This window comes from Agelaius tricolor, unplaced genomic scaffold (genome assembly GCF_023055355.1).
Source record: "Agelaius tricolor isolate 1412-34295 unplaced genomic scaffold, bAgeTri1.0.p SCAF_5, whole genome shotgun sequence".
NCBI classification, from domain to species: domain Eukaryota; kingdom Metazoa; phylum Chordata; class Aves; order Passeriformes; family Icteridae; genus Agelaius; species Agelaius tricolor.
In genome coordinates this window covers 861,288-882,528 of record NW_027269265.1, presented here as the reverse complement: position 1 = coordinate 882,528, position 21,241 = coordinate 861,288, and positions in this window count along the sequence as shown.

Below are 21,241 nucleotides of genomic sequence, written 5' to 3'. Positions count from 1 at the left end.
GTGAGTTGGGCTCACATCTTCACTGCATGGCTCAGAAGGTCACAAGACCCTCAGTTACCAGACCTTTTAAGGATTTATTGACCAATAAAACACTGCCAACAAGGATATTTATGGTTTTGACCCAATCATTAAATATTCTGTCTTATGGACCCCTGCTACAGTGTGAGCTTTCTTAGCCACTCATGTTATGGCACACAAACCCACAGTGCTGCATTCTAAACTCCTTCTTTGCCTCTGGAACTACTTTTAGTTTTATATCTTAAACTCTAAAACTATAAAATTTCCTTTCCTTTGCTCAACCTGTCTCTGCTTTAAACTATAAATCCACATTCTCACTTCTAGCACTGTCACTGTCACATTCTCTAAAAATCCTCTTTGCCCACGATTTTCTCCTGGGGAGCTGAGAAGCCTGAGAGAAAAAGGAAAACAATAATTATCTCATTTGCTTCTTCTGTGTTATGCTGGTTGGGAATGTGGTTGGAGATTGTTCCTCCACCAGGTGATGGTTTGATTGGTTTCATGTGAATTGTTTTAACTTAATGACCAATCACAGTCAGGCTGTGTCAGGACTCTGGAAGGAGTCAGGAGTTTTACTTTAGTATCTTTTAATCTTCTGTCTGTATCCTTTCTCTATTCTTTACTATAGCTAATATATAATATAATATAATATAATATAATATAATATAATATAATATAATATAATATAATATAATATAATATAATATAATATATAATCAGCCTTCTAAGAACATGGAGTCAGATCCATCATTTCCTTCCTTTGATGGAGGTCCACAGAAAACACCACATAGCACCTCAGTTTGGGAGCTTTTTCCGAGGGCTCAGATCAAATCCTGGGTTTAATTCTCAGCTTTGGCTCACGGGCCCAAAGCTCTGAGGGCTCCCTGCATTTCAGACTCCAGCATTCACTGCAGCCTCTGGGTCACACGTGCCAGATCTTTGTCCATCAGGCAGGGCAGTGGCAGCTGGAATAACACCCAACCTCCTCCCGTGCCCCCTGAGCATCCCCTGCCAGCTGTGCAGGAGGGTTTCTGCCTGACAGGGGAGGCTCAGAAGGGGAAGAATGGAAGGATTATCCCACATGGAAATGTGACCACACAGGGCTTGAAATGGACACGGAAAGGGAAGGATTTGAGATAGAAAAGCGATTCAGAGCCTCCTCCCAGGCAACGCTTGTTCCAAGGGCTCATCCCGCTGTGCTCCAAGATCAAAGGATCAGCAGGGCAACAAACTGCTGGGAGCCTTTTAAATTTCAACCAAAATCCCTCCTTGATCTCCAGAGCAGCAACAGTCAACTCTGCTCCTTGGGTTTGGCCACAACAACCTTGTGAATTTTGGGGGAATGATTTCATTCTGAGCAGCGTGAGCCAAAAAATAAAAGGAATTCTTTGGTCTCCAGCTGATTGTGGTGTGATCTGGTGGTCAACAATTCTTCTGGGAGAAACAGTAGAATGATGTTAAATTTGAATATCCATTTCTTTTAAAAAGCCTAAAATCCCCCAGAACCAGTGCAACAAAGTAGATTTCATTTTGAAAGAAAATTGGTAGAAAAACAGAGTCAGGAGCAGTTTTCTGTTTTGACATCTTCAGAAGAATTTTTTTACAACAAAATGTTGTGGAGTTCTGTGTTTTTTTCTTTTTAATACACGCATTTTACTGAAACAGCAAGTTCCAATTTGTCTTTCCCTAGCCTCAAACTGACATTTTTTTCTGCGTATTTCTCTGTGAGGAATTTGCATTTTTCAGGTTTTGTTCTAATTAAGGATGAAAACAAAGCTGAATGTCTTGTGAAAAGCAGGTCTCATCCTTCTCTGTGTGATCTCTGCTGGGTGTCCAGTGCAGCACCTGGATTGAGCCCTGGCCACCAGGGTCCCTCCTGTGGAAGTTTATTGTGGAATTCACAGGGTCTGACAGGAAAGTTCAGCACTTCAGCCACCAGGCTGGGAAGGGAATTCTGAATATAACCAGAAAATACAAAGGAAAATATCAGATTGTGACTGGGACTTGTGCCAGCAGAATTGTGGTTCAAGAGGAATTCAGGGAAAATCAGGAAATTCAGGAAATTCAGGGAAATTCAGTAACTTCTGCAGGGTCAGGGATTTTTGTGGGAAGCTCTGTGGTTTGGATCTCCTGGGATAAACTGGGCATCCCTCAAGGCCTCTGGACATTCCCAGCTCAGAGCTGTTAAAGCAGCAGCTCCCAGCCCATCCCTGAATTCCCATTTTAGGGTGTCCAGAGCACAGTGACCCCACAAAGCCTCATCCCTGGGGATGAGACCCCCTTATCCCCACTCCCCCCTTTCCTCCCCTAAATCCCTTTTCCCCAGCTTCCCTCATCCAGCTGGATGTGACCCTGCAGCCTGGATCCCTTCTCTGGCTCTGCCTCAGCCCCAGGAGCTTTGAATCCCCATCAGACGCTTCCCTTCCTCTCTCTGTGCTGGGTTTTTCCTGCTCCTTTCCTCCTTTAATGAATCCCTCAAAGCAGAAAAGGTTTTCAAGCCCTGTCTCCCTTTCAAGAGACTCCCTCTGATCTGCCAGAGATGTTTCTCTCATCTGAGGAGTGCACAAGGAGACTTCAGTGCCTTGCAGGGGAACAGAGGTGCCCAGGAAATGCTCTCCCTGCAGGGCTTTAATCCTTGCTCGTGGCAGGGGGCAGAGGTTGCCTTTGCTCTTGTTTGCGGCTGTTCTGTTTCTCTGCCTTAGATCTGGGAAATCTGGGATTTTGGGGGTCCATCTGTGTTCCATCCAAGCTCCTCCTGGAAAAGGGGAAGAGTCTCCCAGGCATGGCTGCAGAACCAGAGGAGCATTGAACTGCAAGGCAGCAGCAGAAAGTGGCTCCTGTGTTTCCCCCTCTGTGAGATCCCCCAGCATGAAATGATCAGGATGAGAGGATCCAGCCAGGGGAGCCAAATCCCTGTGCCTCCTTCCCCTGTGTTCCCCTGGCTGCAGGGACCTGGATTTGGGGCTGGGGTCAGCCTTCTCCCGCTCCTCATCTCCTGCCCCACGAGATGCGGCTTGGAGCCAGTCCCAGCTGCTCTCTGGCCAGAGATGTTCCCTCTTCCCACTTTGCTCTTTTCCTTGGGCAGGGATGTGCCTTCCCTCCATGTGCTTAGGCCAGCCCAGGTGTCGGGGTCTCTGCTGCTCACAGTGACCCCAGATGTGTCAGAAAGTCTCTGTTCCCAGCCTGGCAGTCACAGAAGGAGTCAGAGCTCTTCAGTTCTCGGTCTCAAGGTTGTTTATTGTTCCTTTTCTATAAAATTCTTTCTCCTGTCCAGCTGAGGTCTCTTCAGCAGGACAGTCCAGGCACTCTGCCTGCCCCTGGGGTGGTGTTATCTTTTTATACTAAAAACCACATGTACAATATTTACAATAACTTCCCAATCCCTATCACCTATGTTAGACAGTGAGCTTCTACTCTAAACCAATCCAAAAGTGCCAATCACAGCAGGAGATGGAGGCCAGAAAGAAGAAGAAGGAGAAAGGCTGGACATGCCCAGATCCCTCCATCTTGCCCCCTGAACCCCCATTCTAAAAACCCCAAAAATCTATTTTTCACCCTGTGATAAATTCACTATCATTCTATTTAATTTGTTGTGGCTTGCAGACCCTCATCTAAGGTTGGTAACTTGCCCCACGGGTCACAATCAAACCCACAGGGGCACCTTGGGCTCTGTGCCAGGGTCTCTGAGCCTCTGGCAGGGTCTGGGCTGCTCAGGACAGCCAGAGGGATGTGCTGGGTGCTGACACCCCGGCAGGGGCCCAAGCCCTACAGGTGCTCCTGGAACCTGCTCAAATCCTTTTTCCACCTTCACATCTTCCCCTCCAGCAGCTGCCAGGGACTCTTTCCTTTGGCCAAGGGTGAAAATCTCCAGGAATTTCCCGTGGCAGCCAAGTGGCTTCTGCTGCCCACTGCAGGGAAGTGGGAAGGGAATTCCAGGTGGCACTGCAGCCAGGCCCCAGCTGTCCCCTTGTCACCGTGGTATTTTATGAAAAATCCCTTTGCCAGGATTTCTTCTCCTGGCAAGATGAGAAGCCTCAGCTTCTCCATATTTTGCTGCTTTGGAATGTGATTTGGAGAATTGTTTACCCTGCATGTGAATTGTTTTTAATTAATGGTCAATGACAGCCAGCTGTGTCAGACTCTCTGAGTCTGTCACGGGGTTTTATTATCATTATTTTCTAGCCTTCTGTCTGTATCCTTTCTCTATAGTTTAGTATAGTTTTAGTATTTCTTTTCATATAATTTCATATAATTAAATGAGAGGCTTTTAAATTTAAACCAAAATCCCTCCTTGATCTTGAGAGCAGCAACAGTCAACTTTGCTCCTAGGGTTTGGCCACAACAATCTTGTGACTTTTGGGAAATGATTTCATTCTGAGCAGTGTGAGCCAGAAAATAAAAGGAGTTCTTTGGTCTCCAGCTGAAATATAATTTCATAGAATATAATTTAATATAATATAATTTAATATTAGGTAATAATAAATCAGCCTTCTGAGAACTTGGAGTCAAATTCTCACCTCGTCCTGGGGACCTCACACCACAACACCCCACAGTGACAGACTCACCTTGACTCACCTGTCCCCAGCCCCTGTCACCAGGTGGGTGTCCCTGGCACATCCTGCAATGGATGGACTCTGCTGGATCCTGGTGGCAGGGAGAGGTTTCCTCCTCTCACCCAGGGATAAATGAATCCTCAAAGCACCTCCAGGAGCTTTATTTGTGCAGTAACAGGATTAGCCAGGAGCTCCTGAGGGAAGGAAACAATAGTGTTATTTCAGAGAATATTTACATCTCCTTGCTTTGGTGTGTGCAGGGAAGGATCCAAAGCTCCCTGAGATAATCTGGCTGGAGTAAGCCCTGATAAGGTGGCTTATCAAAGCTCAGGCGTGGCTTGTGGCCTGCAGTGATCTTAATGGATTCTTTGCTTCTTTTCTGCCAGGGCTGGGATTAAATCAGGAGACAATGTTTTGTGTTTGGGCTCAGATGTTTATTAGTTCTTATCTCTGTTACAGTCCCACAAACCCTGAGTTCTGCAGCATTTCACTAACAAACTACAAAATGGCCCCATATCTATCCCTACAAGATCTTTTAAGGATCAACTGTCCAATTAAGAAATGACACCTAAATTAGTTTTACTTTTAACCCAATAACCAACCACCCGTGCCCACAATGAGGACTTTTTTATCCAATTACAAAATACCACCCAAACCCATGCAGAAGAAGGTGAAGAAGAAGGTGAAGAAGAAGGAGCAGCCTCTGCCCTAAAACCTCCATCTATCTTTATATCTATTACTACATTCTAAAGCCTTAAACTCTCAGTTTTCCCCCCTGTGATATCACACACTTCTATCCAAACTCCACACCCACAATCCCAGTTCTGTCATTCCATTTTGGAGCTTCTCCACAGCCTCAGGCCAGTGCAATGTTCTCTTGGGGGTCAGAGTCTGTCAGCACAGAAAATCTGAAATTCTCAGTGCCCAGGGTTCCAACACGATGCCACTGCTCCTTTCAATCCCTGTCCCTTTGAGGAGCTCCAAACAGCCTTGGGAGGGACCAGCCCCTCTCCCATCCTTTAATTCCTCTCTCAGGGCCCATTTTGGCAGGATTTTTGTGGTGTGGGCATCCCAAGCTCTGTCAAGGACTTCACAATCCTGCTCTGCAGCTGCCTCAGTGTCTCTGCTGCCTTTCCCAGAAACCATCCAAGACTCTGTGACAGCACTCAGGGAATTTGTCTTTTAGTGATGGGAAATGCTCAAGATTTCATTGTGGATGGCTCAGAAAATGCTTCACCTGAAGCCCTCACTCCTTTCTGAGCAACAGAGGCAGTTTCTGCTGGTTTTGGGCCACACCATGAACTGATTTTCCCCCAGGGGATTTTCAGCTGCAGCAAAAATTGCAGCACAATTCCCACCCAAGCTGTGGCTCCCCTCTGGACAGCCATGGCAGGAGCTGGGCACACACTCACACCCTGGGTGCCTCCGGGCCTTTCCCTGCTCAGAAGGCTCCTTAACACACCAAAATCCTGAAAATGTGAGGTTTGGGAAGTGATCTTTGGATCAGTGACCTCATATTCAGGTGGGGACTGACATTGTGGCAAGGTCTTACACAGAAACAAACCCCACAGCAGGGGAAGCCACAGATTCATCTGCTACTTTTTTTTTTTTGTTTGTTTGCAGCTCAGCAGTGTTAATTGAACTATTTTGGATAGATAAATTGGGAGGGCAAGGATAAGGATGACTCCTGCAATTTGTGTTAATTTAATATTGGTTTCTTTCAGCCAGAGGAGCAGGGAGGTCGCGTTGTATTGTAAATGCAGGTCCACTGATGAGGGGAGAGATGATGCATCTGACTCCATGTTCTCAGAAGGATAATTTATTACTTTATTATACCATATTATATTGAAGAATACTATACTATGCTAAAGAATACAGAAAGGATACTTACACAATGTTAAAAAGATAACAATGAAAACTCCTGACTCTCTCCAGAGCCCTGACACAGCTTGGCCCTGATTGGCCAAAGAGTGAAACCAGCTCCCAGCAGAATGCAATGGAACAATCACCTGTGGGTAAACAATCTCCAAACACATTCCACATGAGCACAACACAGGAGAAGCAAATGAGATCAGAATTGTTTTCCTTTTCTCTGAGGCTTCTCAGCTTCCCAGGAGAAACAATCCTGGCCCAAGGGATTTTTCCATAGAATGTGAATGGCACAGTGCTGCAGGATGGAGGAGCTGGTGACACACTCCAGAGTGTCTGGGAGATCCACAGGTCCTTTTGCCTCACTCCTCTCACTGCAGGAGCTGGGTCAGCATTTACCCAAGGACATCTCTCAGAGGTTGAACTCCTGCAAGGATCAAGGGCTGGGTGGTTTCAGCAGCAGCTCCTGGTCCCAGACAGGACCCAGGGAATTCCCCTGCCAGAGGGCAGGGATGGATGGGATACTGGGAATTGGGAATTCCTGCATGGGAGGGTGTGTGCTATTTACATTCTTTGAACAGAGAGAGAGACATAATTTTTCTTCCCAGGATTTTTTCCTGAGGAAGGCAGTGAGAAGTTTAGAGAAGAAGAGAAAACAATTTTTATTTTTACTCATTGTTGTTGTTTGGTACATGTAGAATGTGTTATGGAGATTGTTCACTGAAAGTGATTTGTTAATCAGACTTTATTGATAGTTGTTTAGATTGATTGGTTAATTGGGTTAAAGTTGTGTTGTGCCTGTCTCAGACAGTCACAGGCTTTTTTTAGTATCTTTTTAGTACAGTATCCTTTTACTATAGTATCTCTTTAGTATAGCATTTCTTTAACATAGTATAGTATTAGTGCAATATAGAACAGCTTAATAAAGCATTTGTTCAGCTTTTTGAAATCATGGAGTCAGAGCACGTTATTCCTCATTTCTTTTCCACTGGTCTCTGATACAGCAGCTGTGGAAATTCCTGCATCCAGGTTACTTTGGGTGATCCTCACTGCCCTGGAAGTCACTTTGGTGGGAAGCCCTGGCCTCACATCTGTCCATGATCAGACCCTGTTATTCATCTCTATTAGATAAATACCTGTAATTGCACTGGATATTCAGCTCCATCCTCCTGGATAAATAATCCATGATCTCTCTCTAGTTTTGCCAACTTTTGTGAATGCCAGAGTTTCTTATCCACTCCCTGCCTCACTGTGATATTTAAATTCACCCCAGCCATCCCAGCAATAGGCTTTGCATGCAACAAGGAATCCCACTCAGAAAACAAATGATCCAGCCGGGGAAAAACTCTGGGAACGGTTTGTAAATGCGTGGGCACAGCTGATCTGTCAAAAGAGCTGAGCAGTTTGTCCAATCACTGCAGCAAGCAGCACATAATTTATCTGGGAGATAGCAGAGCACACTTTTCATGTGTTTATCTGCAGCATAACAATTGGGAAACTCCTGCAAAAAACCTCCTTTTCCCGTGGTAATGGATATTCAGGGAGAGGGAGATCAGAGTCAGGGGCTGCCGTGAGAGGTGTGATTGTGGATTTATACACCCCCACTCTGATGGTGGGACCAAACACTGGTGCCAGGATTGAATGGCTCTTTTCCATTCCAATACTGCCAGAAGGTTCCTTGGGGTCAGTGAGAACTGCAGCCCTCCAATGCTGAAATGTTTCATTATTCTTGAAGAGGAGGAAATACAACTTTCAAATGGAAAATCGTGTGCGGTGGAAGCTCTGCTCAAGGAAGAGGAGCTGAACTTGCACTTCTTAGGGATATTAAAGAAAAATTAAAGTGGGATTATCAGCTTCTCTGCTTTTCCTCTCAATAAAAACTGGATGTTTTCTGGGCTTCCACAAGCCTGAAGCTCTCTGCTAAATTCCTTACAGTTAAGCAGATGATAACAAAGGAGATTATAAATGCAGAGATCCTGGAAATGTGAAGGAGAGCCCTGTTTGCTTACTGAGGCATAAAAACTTCTTATTGGGGACTTAGATCTCAGTCATGTACATTTAATTTGATTTTATGTCGTGTTCTCTGACCAAATTGCTTCCAGTTTTGTTGTGTGGCATTGGGCGTGTTCAGAGAGCAAAACTGAGATAATCAGTTCAGAGAAAGGCTTTTATTTGTGAATTAGCCTGATGTAAGGGGTAAGGCTGAGCTCTGCATCCACTGAATCCTCTGGGTCAGGTCTTTCCAGGGCACTTGTATAAATTAGGAGGGATGGGGATCTCTGTTTTTTATCATGGAATCATTTAGGCTGGAAGAATTCCAAGATCATTGAGTCCAGCTGATGCTCCATGACCCTCTTGAAAGCTTAGGTGACACCTGTGGTTTTTCTGATTTGTTTTAGTCTCAAATTGAAGATTTGTGGTTAATTCCTGTTTCCAGAGCTTTTATCCAGCCCCTAATCCAGCAAGGATTTCCAAGATGTGGTGTGTCCCTGCTCTGGGCAGCACCTCCAGGCCTCTCTGGGCAAGGTGCTCTGCTCCTGGCTATTACACCTCCAGAATATTGCATAAATTGGGTGGACTGAAAACATGGAGGGTCAGAAAATGGGGTATTTTCACAAAATCAGTCAGAAAAGGGTGGTTTTTTTTACAAAATCAGCCCCTGCATCTGTGTGGGGACAATGTCCTGTCACAATGTTGAGCTTCAGTTGGGCCTTGGGTCTTCAGAGAGACACAAGCAGTTGTGGGTTGCTGTAAAGTTGTTTATTGCATGAATACATCAGTCTCCAAGGCAGAGAGTTTGTGCTAAAAGTATTAAAGTGTAAAATTAAAATTTAATCGAAGTATATAATTAAAGTATTAGAAACTTTCTGGCATAGAGTCCCAAGCAAAAGCTGCAGGGCTGCAAGGCTGCTCTCTGGTACAGAGTCCCAGGTTCTGTGCAGGAGCAGCAGCAGGAACAACAGCCTTTTCATCTTCTTTTCATCTTCTTGCTTCTTTTCATCTTCCTTCCTTCTTTTCATCTTCTTCCTTCTCTTCTTCCCTCTCTTCTTCTTCCTTCCTGTGTGTGTGTGTGTCCAAACACCCCAGTACAGGGTGTTTTTACTCATAAATCACCCAACCAGCTAAAAACACCATTCTAAAACATTCTTTCTACACCAATCTAAACTTGATTCTAATGTACTAAAGTAGTAAAAAAGTAGTGTCAGTTCTTACTTAAAACCACATATATAATATTATCAATTTACACAAATGCACTATATGTATACTGTACTATCTGTTTTCCTACTCAAAATTTATCTGTATAAGTTTATCTATTCACATGAATAGCTCTATTTATGTATAGAGTTCCATCTGTTCTAGAGACACAGGCAAAGTTCTGCTCAGTTTTTGTTATGCTGGGACTAAATTACTGAACTTTAAACTAGGCCAGGCTGGGCACTGGGACAGTGGGAGGTGTCCCTGCCATGGCAGGGCTGGCACTGGGAGGGATTTAAGGTCCCTTTAACCCAAACTGTTCCATGGTTCAGTGACTCCAGCTGCTCCCCCAAGGGCTCAGGTGCTGCACTGTGGTCCTGACTCTCCTGCACCGCTGTCCCCTGTCCCCAGGGGCTGGGACACAACTTCCACCTCGTCCCCATGGCCCCTCCTGTCACTCTGGGACATGAAATAGAATGAGGAGGACACTGGAATCTCCAAGGTAAAGAAGAGGGAAAGTTTAATTCTGACCCCAACTTTTATAGATTTACAAAGGTGACAGTGGATTGGAGGGTGACAGTGCCACCTCTCCAGTGACACTGGACAAACCAACAGCCCATCAAATGTCTCCTCCTCCAGAAAAGAATGCAGAACAATGGGTTACTTACATGAAGTGTGTGAGAAGGTTTGTTACAAGAATGTCAACATCAGAAGGGTGAGAAAAACTCACAAGAGCAGGGTGGCACTGCACCCCAGGTGTCCTGCTGCTCAAGCTGAAGGGCAGAGCAGGGTTTGCTCCCAAACTGGGAGAGCTGGAGTGTCCCTGTGGGTGTCACTGCCCCGGGACAGCTGCCACCAGGTCCTGTCTCTTCAGCCTGGCCATCCCATCACTCTGACTTGCCTCGTGTGCTGTTTTCCTCCAAAATCATGACAAACTCCTGAGTCACCCGTTCTGGGAAGGTCCCTGAGCTGGAAGCTCCTGGAGCTCAGTGCTGTCACTCTGAGGCAGGTGAGGAGCTCCTGCTGTGGCTCTGGAGGCACCTGAGACTCACCTGAGGCCCAGGAGTCTCTGCTGTTAATTGTTCCCTAAATATTCCCATTCGTTTGTAAATCACGTTGCCATGGCAACCATAATTTCTATGCATTCCGAATATCAGACACCTCTCGAATCAATTTGTTTTCCCTGGTTGCCATGGTGACAGACATTTTGTCAGAATTATTTAGGGAGAGAGAAATCCGGAGACTTTTGTGGAGAAGGAGAGGCAGAAGGAGCCCTGCGGGGAGCTCCCACCCTCCCAGATTCCTCCTGGCCAGCTCTGGGCGAGCATTTTTGGGTTTGGACAGGAGCAGCCCCTCATGCCTGCCCCACCTCCACCCTGTGACCTCCAGACTCCATCCTGCTGCCCATGGCCATCATCTGCCTCAGCTCTGGGGCTGCTCCAGCCTGGCCCCCATCCCATCTTTGCTCTCTGCAGCCTCTGATGGCTTCTCCTCTTAATTCTGGGTTTAAAGGGCTGCACCTCGTCCTTCCCAGCCTCTGTTTCCTCAGGAACACCTGAAAAAGCAGGCTGGAAAACATCTCAGAATGCTTCTCTGGATAATCACCAACCATGCAGAACTGGAATGTTCTGGAACACCCCAGCAGGAATTCCATTGCCTAAGTGGGAGCTGAGGCCTTGGAAAGCAGCTCTGGTTTGCAGGGTCTGCCCTGCAGGTATCCAAAAGCTGGGTTTTGTTTGGATTGCTGCCCTTTCACAGGGGCAGCTCAGTCCTGCCACTTTATTGAACCCTTCTGGGGTTTTCTGCCTCCCCCACTCCCCCTGCTCAGCTCCTGGGCTGCCAGGACTGGGCGCCCAGGGAGGGTGGGCTCACTGCAGTGCAGCCATGATATTTCATGGAAAATCCTTTCCTTGGGTTTCTTTCTCCGGAGAAGCTGAGAGGCCTCAGGAACAAAATGTAACCAATGGTTATCTGCTGCTGTGGAATGCAACAGGTGCATCTGGGATTGGGCTCGTGTGGTTGTTTCTAATTAATGGCAAATCACAGCCCAGCTCAGACTCTTTGTCCAAGCCACAAGCCTTTGTTATCATTTCTTTCTTTTTCTTTTCTTAGCTGGCCTTCTGATGAAATCCTTTCTTCTATTCTTTTAGTATAGTTTTAATATAATATATATCATAAAATAATAAATCAAACCTTCTGAAACATGGAGTCAGATCCTGGTCTCTTCCCTCATCCTGGGACCCCTGTGAACACGGTCACACTGCAGCCAGGAGAATTCCTGATTCCTGGCATTTCAGGAGATGTTTGGGATGAAAGAAAAGCCATGAGTTAAAAACAATAATCTGAGCTCAGTGCTTTGATCCCCCAGGTTCCTGCACCTCGTACCTGAGGAATAACAAAGCCACTTTTAGATCCCACCACAGAAAATTCCAGAGCCACACGGACACACTGCTGTGCCCTGAGCTCTGGGATGGCCCTGCTGGAGCAGGGAGTGGCACCAGAGACCCTCTGGGGTCCCTTCCAGCCTGACCCAGGCTGGGATCCTGTGGCTCCATCTTTGACAGTCTAGGGAATAAAAAATAGTTGGAAGAATCTGTTATTGAGCATCAGAGTGCTCAAATTTTATTGATGCCTTGTGCAGGCTGCCCTAGAGCAGAGGCTGGATGGAGTTCCAGAATAAAGCAGGGATTGATTCAAAGCATCTCCTCCATGGATGCACCTTGGGCAGCACCAGAGCCCAGCCAGGCCTGCACCCAAGATGAACCAAAATGGCCCCAAAATGCACGGCCGGGCACGGGGTCTCTCCCTGGGATCAGTTCTGCTCCATTTGCACCTTGCAGTTCATTGTCCCATTCCAGCTTTAGCCCCTGCAGTCCCACCCTGCTTGTTTTTCTCTCTCCAGCCCACGGGGTTTGTGCTCTTGGGCTGAGGTTTGGATCATTTGTCCTTGGTGCCCAGCTGGAGCAGGAATTGTTTTGTCTCCCTGCTCTGTGCACAGAGCTCAGCATCCCCTGATGTGGAGCCCAGACCCTCACACTGAAGCAGCACAGAATGTGAAAATAGAAAAGCCAAACCTGAGGCATCATTTGGCGAGCTGTGGAAAACAAATCAATCTTGTGAGCCTGGGGTTGGAATTTCCACTGTGGGTTTGGAGGCTCCGGCAAGATCTGGGGCTGTGCTGCATTCCTGCTGCCATGGGAGAGCCAAACCACAGGGAGAGCTCCTGCCTTGGCAATGCCCAGGCACGGATGAAGCAGAGGGCTGGCACCTGGCAGAGTGACTGAGGGAAACCCCTCGGGGTCACAGATGCTCCTGCATCCCCTGGCTCCCAAACCCACCCATCCCTCCTGGGTGTGCCCCTGTGAGCAGCCCTGGGGCTCAGCGCTGTTAGAAATGAATGCTCCCATTTAATAATTCAAGAAATTTATTGAATCATCAAAAGAATAAATTTGGAAAAAGCCAGAAGCAATCTGGCCCTGAGCCAGGCAGGCAGTGCTGGGGAGACTCCAGGACCTGGTCTCTATCACACCAGAGCCCCTGTGGGTCTCCCAGGGTCAGTTCTAAAATGTCCATTTTTACACAGTCTCTCGGGCTTTGGAGGGGGGTCTCCTTTAGCATATTATCACATTTCCTGGTGAAAAAATTACTGGAATCTTGCCAGATGAAAAATTTCTGGGAATGTCTCCTGCTGGGGTCTGGTCCTAGGAGAGAAATCCCTTGGAATACACATTTCTGGAGACGGTGTCTTCTTGGTGTTTGACTCTTTATCACTTAGTCTGTTGCTGTTGCTGATGCCTATCAAAAAATGCCTCCTGCTGGGGTCTTTGTCAGATGACAAATCCTTGGGAATACACATCTCTGGTGGCAGTGTCTTCCTGGTGGTTTGAATTTCTGTCACTCAGCTCGCTCGCTGCCCGACACTGGTTTTAGTGCACAAAATGCTGTGGGTTTTTAGTTTCATTTAGCAGGAATTATTTTATACCATATGTTACATATTACAGCACGGAGCTGGGGATGTCTGCAGCCCCAGGGAAGGGAACCTTTCCTCCCTGTTGAGGATAAGCAGTAAATATAACAATGCCCTCCTTCCTGAATAATCCCCTGGGATTTACAGACGGTCGGGGTGGCTCCACCTCTGCTGCTGCTCCCTGCACCTCCGCCTCCACTTGGTGGTAGCATTTTCTCTCTCTTCCCTCCTCTCTCCCGGCTTTTGGAGCAGCCGTGGGTGCGGGAAAGGAGCCCCTTCCTGTGGTGTGAGGGTCCCCAGGACGAGGTGAGAGATGAGAATTTGACTCCATGTTCTCAGAAGGCCGATATATTATATTATATTATATTATATTATATTATATTATATTATATTATATTATATTATATTATATTATATTATATTATATTATATTATATTATATTATATTATATTATATTATATTACTATACTAAAGAAAGAGAAAGGAGACATCAGAAGGTTAAACAAGAATGACAATGAAAGCTTGACTGACTCCTCAGACACAGCTGATGGCGATTGGTCATTAATTAAAAACAATTCACATGGAGCCAATCAAGGATGCACCTGTTGGTAAACCATCTCCAGAGCACATTCCCAAGCAATCAGATAATTACTGTTTTCATTCTTTCCTGAGGCCTCTCAGCTGCCCAGGAGAAGAAATCCTGGTGAAGGGATTTTTCAGAGATCAGACAGTGACACCTTCCCTCCCCGTGGAATGTGGCAGTGAAGGAGCTCAGTCCGAGCTTAACTCTAGGACGCAGCCAGGCCTGAGCCTCTGATCCTGCCCAGGCTGGGCTTTGGACCCAAACCCCTCCTTTAAATGGGAAAGGAGAAGGAAAAACCCCAAAGGTTGGGAATGCTGCCCGTGAGCAGCTCTGCCTGTCCTTGGTGCCCTGGTGCCAGCAAGGGGGCAGAACCCAGGCTGTGCTAAACTGGGCTTAAATCAGCTTGGGTTTAGGAGGAGCCTAAACCAGGCCAGGGACAGGTGATGCCTAAACCAGGGCAGGGATAGGTAGAGCCTAAACTAGGGCAGGGACAGCAGGAGCCTAAACCAGGGAAGGAAGCCTAAACAAGAACAAGGACAGCAGGAGCCTAAACCAGAGCAGGGATAGCTAAAGCCTAAACCAGGGCAAGAGCAGGTGGAGCCTAAACCAGAGCAAGAACAGGAGGAGCCTAAACCAGGGAAGGGAGCCTAAAGCAGAGCAGGGACAGGTGGAATCTAAACCAGAGCAGGGATAGGTAGAGCCTAAACCTGGGAAGGGACAGGTGGAGTCTAAAGCAGAGCAGGACCAGGAGACCAGGGCAGGGCCAGGAGGTGCTGGTGGCCCTCCCCGGGCAGGTGAGGTCTCAGCTGCCGAGGTTCTGCCCTGTCCTGCCTCAGACTTGTCCCAGCTCCCTCTGAGGGGTCCTTCCCACCCTGCCAGGGGGGGCCAGCAGGGATTGTCCCAGCGATGGAGATGCTGCAGGAGAGCTGGGAACAGGCTCAGAGTGGCACTGAGGTGATGTCACTGCTGGTTTATTTCTTATTTTGGCTGTTAAAAATCTCCAGAAATTCTCCAGCTTGACACTCGTTCTCCTCTCTGCCATTAACCCTTGGAGGTCTGAGCAAAACCGGGATTAAAGGCTATGGATGAGGCTCTCTCTGTGCTGCACAGGTACATCCCATTTCCCAGGGAGAAAAATTGCAACACCACCTGCTGCAAATGAAATTATTGTCATATTGATTTGATTTCTTTTAATTGAAGTGTGCCATTTATAAATGGCTTGTCTGAGGGCTGGGACTGCTGTTCCCTTTCCTGGCAGCAGCAGGCTTCCAATCACCGGCAGCTCGTGGATATTAAAACGCAGTAAATTGGTTTGCAAGTTCAAAACTCCAATTCCTTTCCAAAGAATCGATTGCCACAGGGGTTGGTAGAGTTGGGAAAAGAAACTTTTTCATCTCCTGATGCCTCAGGGACAGTGGCAAGTTGGGCTGTGGTGGCAGGGTGTGCCATGGCTGGTGCCAGGCTTGGAAATGCCCTTCTGTGGCTGTTACAGCTGTGCTCTATCCAGAGATAAGGAAAGAAAAGAGTGCAGAACTCAGCCCTGCTGCCTTTCCTCAGAGCCCCAGGGCTGCTGGGCACTGCAGCTTCTGGGCTCAGAAATGGAGCTTTGAAATATTGAATATTTCAATAAATATGACATGAAATGAATTGAAGTATTGAATATTTCAGTTGCTTTGAAATATTCAGCCAAACGTGGCGCTGCCTTGTCACTGCCCCAGCCCTGTCCTGGGGTGTCCCAGCCCCCAGGGAGGGACTGGGGGGTGGCACTGGTGTCCTGCCTCTCCCCTGCTGGGTAGGGTCTCTGGCTGGAAGGTATCATTGTTGTGATTAAAACTGAGTGAGGATGATGAGGATTGTGGTGCTGAAAGCTCTGCATGCCTGTAGGGCTGGGCTGCTCTCAGGTTTTGGGGACTGGAGGGGACACAGATGGGGCGTGGGGCTGAAGCTGTCCCTGCCTGTCCCCCACAGCTTGAGGGGCTGCCCTCCTGTCACTGAGTGTCACCCTGAGGCCACAGTGATGGGACCTGTCCCAGGGGGGCTCTCCAGCACAGAATCCCACAATGGTTGGGGTTAAAGGAACTCAAATCCCACCCAGTGCCACCCCTGCCATGGCAGGGACACCTCCCACTGTCCCAGGGTGCCCCAGTGTCCAGCCTGGCCTTGGGCACTGCCAGGGATCCAGGGGCAGCCACAGCTGCTCTGGCAATCCCAGCCCAGCCAGGAATTCCCAGTTCCCAATCTCCCACCCATCCCTGCCCTCTGGCACTGGGAGCCATTCCCTGGCTCCTGTCCCTCCATCCCTTGTCCCCAGTCCCTCTCCAGCTCTCCTGGAGCCCCTTCAGGCCCTGCCAGGGGCTCTGAGCTCTGCCTGGAGCCTTCTCCTCTCCAGGGGAGCATTCCCAGCTCTCCCAGCCTGGCTCCAGCCTCTCTGGAGCCCAGCACATTGTCACCCTCACGGTGCTGGTGGCCCTGGAGCTGGCCCAGCCCTGCAGGTGGGGTCTCAGCCCAGCCTCAGATGTCCCAATTCTCTTCCAGATGTGGCTCTTCCCCTCTCAGGTGCCCTTGGGGTGCAGGAGGTGCCTCCCACCCTTCCAAGGGCTGTGGCAGGGGAAGGAAGGGCCCTGTCCTGCTGCTGCTGCCAGGACAGGGGGATGCTGAACCCAGGATTCCTGGGCTGAGCTCACCTGGGAGCCCCTGCCAGGTGTGACTGAGCCTGGAGCTGGGCCAGTGCCAGAGCCCAGGACATTGCTGTGGCTGCCCTGGGGGACTCCAGCCCCTGGCAGGGGCTCAGAGACCTTGGCACGGAGTCACAGACACCTGGGCCTTTGATTGTAGCCCATGGAAACAATTCCCAACTTTGTGTGAGGAGTTACAAGCCACAAGGGTTTGAGTAGAATGGCAGTGAATTTATCACAGGGTGAAAATGGAGAATTTTGGGGTTTTAGAAGCGGGGTTCAGGGGCCAAGATGGAGGAATCAGGGCATGTCCTGTCCTTCTCCTTCTTCTTCTTCTTGTCCTCCATCTTCTGCTGTGATGGTGGCACTGCTGGATTGGTTTAGAGTAGAGCCAGACTGTCTGACATGGGTGATAGGGATTGGAACATTATTGTAAATAAAGTACAGGTAGGTTTTAGTATAAAAGCCAACACCACCCCAAGGGCTCTCAGTGTGCCACAACCCAACCTGCTGGACAGACCTCAGCAGGTCAGAGAAAGAATGGAACAGATAAAGAAAAATAAACAACCTTGAGAACCAGAGCTGAGGAATGCTGACTTCTTATTCGGTCTTGGGGGTGGGAAAAAAGAGACCCTTTAGTACCTCAAAAGCCATTTCAGAACACCAAACCCGCGAGGCCAGCTTGGATGGCAGGTTTTGGGAGGGCTCTGGAATGTCCATGGCTACCCCAGCTACTGCTCAGCTCCAGGGATTATTATCTGGGATGAGAATAAAGCTCTTTACAGATTCCTGCTGCAAGTGCAGGAGCTTGGCGTCCCTGGGAGCAGCGGCTCCGGGCTCCAGCAGGAGCAGTGCAATTACTGTAACGAGCTTCTGGCAGCTTGCTTGGGACTGCAGCCCTTACTCTTCTCTGCAGAAAGCAGAAGGAATATGTGGCTCTGGAAAAGGAAGGATTCCTCCAAATCCCTCTCCTCCTTCTCTCCTCAAAGCCCAAAACTTTGGAGGAGAGGCCTTTGAGTGTGTCTCGCTAAAAGACAAATTTCCCCCAGGAGATGTCTTGGAGTGTGGCAGCTGCTTCTGGAGGATCCTTGAGGAAACATCTGCTCATCTCCTCTGGATCTGGGAGAGCAGCGGGAGGGGGTTTCCCAACCTCAGCTCCTGGAATTTTACATGGCAATGAAGCAAGAGCCAGAGGGCTCGTGTCTTTGGAGAGGCAGAGCCAGAGTGGGGCACTGGGAAGAAGCACAGGGAGCTGTGGGATCCCTCAGGGAGCTGTGGGATCATACAGAAAGTTTTAGGATGCCTCAGGGAGCTGTGAGATCACCCAGGGAGCTGTGGGATCACTCAGCTGTGGGATCACCCAGGGAATTTTAGGATCCCTCAGGTACTTGTGGATTACCCAGGGAGATGTAGGATGCCACAAGGAGATGTAGGATTCCTCATGGAGCTGTGGGATCATCCAGGGAGTTGTGGGATCACCCAGGGAGTTTTAGGATCCCTCAGGGAGCTGTAGGATCACATAAATGCAGCTCTGAGCAGCCTGCTCAAGGGAAAGCTGTTCCTGTCCTTGGCATGAGGGTTGGAACTGGATGAGTTTTAGGGTCTTTTGGGTTCTAACCCAACCCATTCTGTGTTCTGTGATAAACAGGGGCTGAGAGCTGGAAATGATCCCAGACACGCATCAATGCTGTTCCTGCCTTCCCCTTCCAGCCTGCAGCACTCCTGGAAATGCAGTCACTGTGGTTTTATTCATTTAAAATCCCATTCCAGCCCGTGAGTTCCCCTTTTCCCAGCCTGGGTCTGTGTCTCTGCATTTGGCCTTGTTTGACAGATACACAAGGAATGTCCTGGCTGGGCTGGAGCACTGAGGGGCTTTGGCTGCCTCCTCCTGATCCCCCCTCCCACAGCAGCAGGGGAGGCAGGGGTGTCTTGGTTTGGAAAGACAGGACTCTGCCAAGGAAGGCAGGAGCCTCCCCTGAAATGGAGAATGTGAACCCTGCCCACCCCTCCCAATTGCTATAAATTCGAAATTACGGGGCTCTCGGGCAAAAATATGGGAGCAGGAAATAACAGTTCTTTAATAGGGAAGAAAATCAAAGGATGAAATGAACAATGCAGTGACCAAACCAACAGTGCCAGAGTCAGAACCCAGCCTGACACCCTGTGGGTCAGGGTGCTGGCAGCAGCCCCATTGGAATTGTGGCTCAGCCCTCCTGCAGTGCCAGGGGTGGCTCTGCTGGAGCAGGGATCCTGGAGAAGGGTGGAGGCTTCCTCTGCAGATCCAGGGCAAGGAGAGGCAGCTGCTGCTCCTCTGGGCAATCCAGTGCAGAAGCCGTGCTGGTGTTCCAGAATCTCCAGATTATATCCAGGTAGGAATGCTTGGCTCCTCCCTCTGGGCTCACATCTCCCAATGGGATGCTGTAGTTCTTATCAGCCATGCAGGGACATTCCATGGCTGTTATCAGCAGGTGTCCCCTCCCCAGGGAGGAGTGGGTGTGGAAGAGATAAGGAAAAACTGCCCAATGAACAGAAGCCAACTGCCATGCAGGTGGTGATAGAATTCATCGTGCCTTGCAATCAGGGACAAGGGGGAAAACTGGGAATTTATAAAACCATGGAATTCCAGAATGGAATGGAATGAGGGCTCTCTTTCATTTGGAAGGGACTTTAAATCCCACCCAGTGCCAGCCCTGCCATGACAGGGGCACCTCCCACTGTCCCAGGGTGCCCCAGTGTCCAGCCTGGCCTTGGGCACTGCCAGGGATCCAGGGGCAGCCACAGCTGCTCTGGCAATTCCAGCCCAGCCAGGAATTCCCAATTCCCAATCTCCCACCCATCCCTGCCCTCTGGCACTGGGAGCCATTCCCTGGCTCCTGTCCCTCCATCCCTTGTCCCCAGTCCCTCTCTCTTTCCAAATCCAGTCCCAGGGCCCCAGGAGATGCAATTTTACCATGTGAGCAGCCAGCCCCAGTTAAGGCTGATTAATTCCCACTGCTCACAGAGCTGCAGATCCCAATGGGCCTGAGCTGCTCCAGGACAGGAGTTCCTGGGACATTCCTGAGCTGTCCTGAGCTCCCCTCCAGCAGCAAAAGCTGCCCTGAATTTGCCTCAGCACCAGTTTTGTGCTGCAGAAGCTTCGGATTTCAGTGCCATGAAAACTGAGAAATAAAACAAGGAAAAACCCAAGCACATCAGCTGCTGGAAAGGCTTTGGCATTCCTTACTCTCTGTCAATCTCCTTTATCCTGAATAATCCTTAGAGGGCTGCAGAGCCAGCCACAGAAAAGCAATATATTCATAAATCATCCATTCAACAGCTGAGAGGGGAGGGAAAAATAAATCCATCTATCTGTGAGTGTTCTTTAGATCAGGCTGAGCAGGGGCTGGGGATGTCACCACTGCCAGCCTGGCTGTCACCTCCCTGCTGGGACACAGCCACAGCCACTGCCTGGGCTGGCTGAGGGTAGGCTGGACAGACCCAGCCTGTCCCAATTATCCTGGTGCTGATTAAAGGGTGGGAGCAGAGCTCCTGTGGGGTGAGGAGAGGCTGGGAGAGCTGGGAATGTTCCCCTGGAGAGGAGAAGGCTCCAGGCAGAGCTCAGAGCCCCTGGCAGGGCCTGAAGGGGCTCCAGGAGAGCTGGAGAGGGACTGGGGACAAGGGATGGAGGGACAGGAGCCAGGGAATGGCTCCCAGTGCCAGAGGGCAGGGATGGGTGGGAGATTGGGAATTGGGAATTCCTGGCTGGGCTGGGATTGCCAGAGCAGCTGTGGCTGCCCCTGGATCCCTGGCAGTGCCCAAGGCCAGGCTGGACACTGGGGCACCCTGGGACAGTGGGAGGTGTCCCTGCCATGGCAGGGGTGGCACTGGGTGGGGTTTAAGGTCCTTTCCAACCCAAACCACTCCATGATTCCATTAAAATGGCCCCAGTTCCATGTGCTGGGAGCTGCCTGTGCCCACCCCACGCAGACTCACGGGGGCTTTGCTGCCCCTTCCTGCTGGGAAGCTGCTCCAGAAAATCCTCCCTTGAGCAATGAAATCCCCTCTTCTGAATTTCACAGCCTGAGGACACAAAGCTGGGATTTCTGGAGGATCCATGGCTTGTCCCTGGGTTGCCCATGGGGAGCCCAGGAGTGTCCCCTGCCCTTCCATGGGACGGGGGTCCCTGAGCCCTCGGGGACCCCCAGCTCTGCCGTGCCCTGAGCAAGGAATGGGAATTCCAGGAGTTACAGCAGCCTGGTGCTGGCAGTGCCTCTGTGGAACCTGCCTCTGAAACCTGGGAAGGAGCTCCCTGTGCTCAGAGCTCAGGAGGAGCCTGATTTGATGGGGAAGCTGCAGAGTGACGTGGCTGAGCGCAACAACTTCGGAGCAGGAACCAGCAGA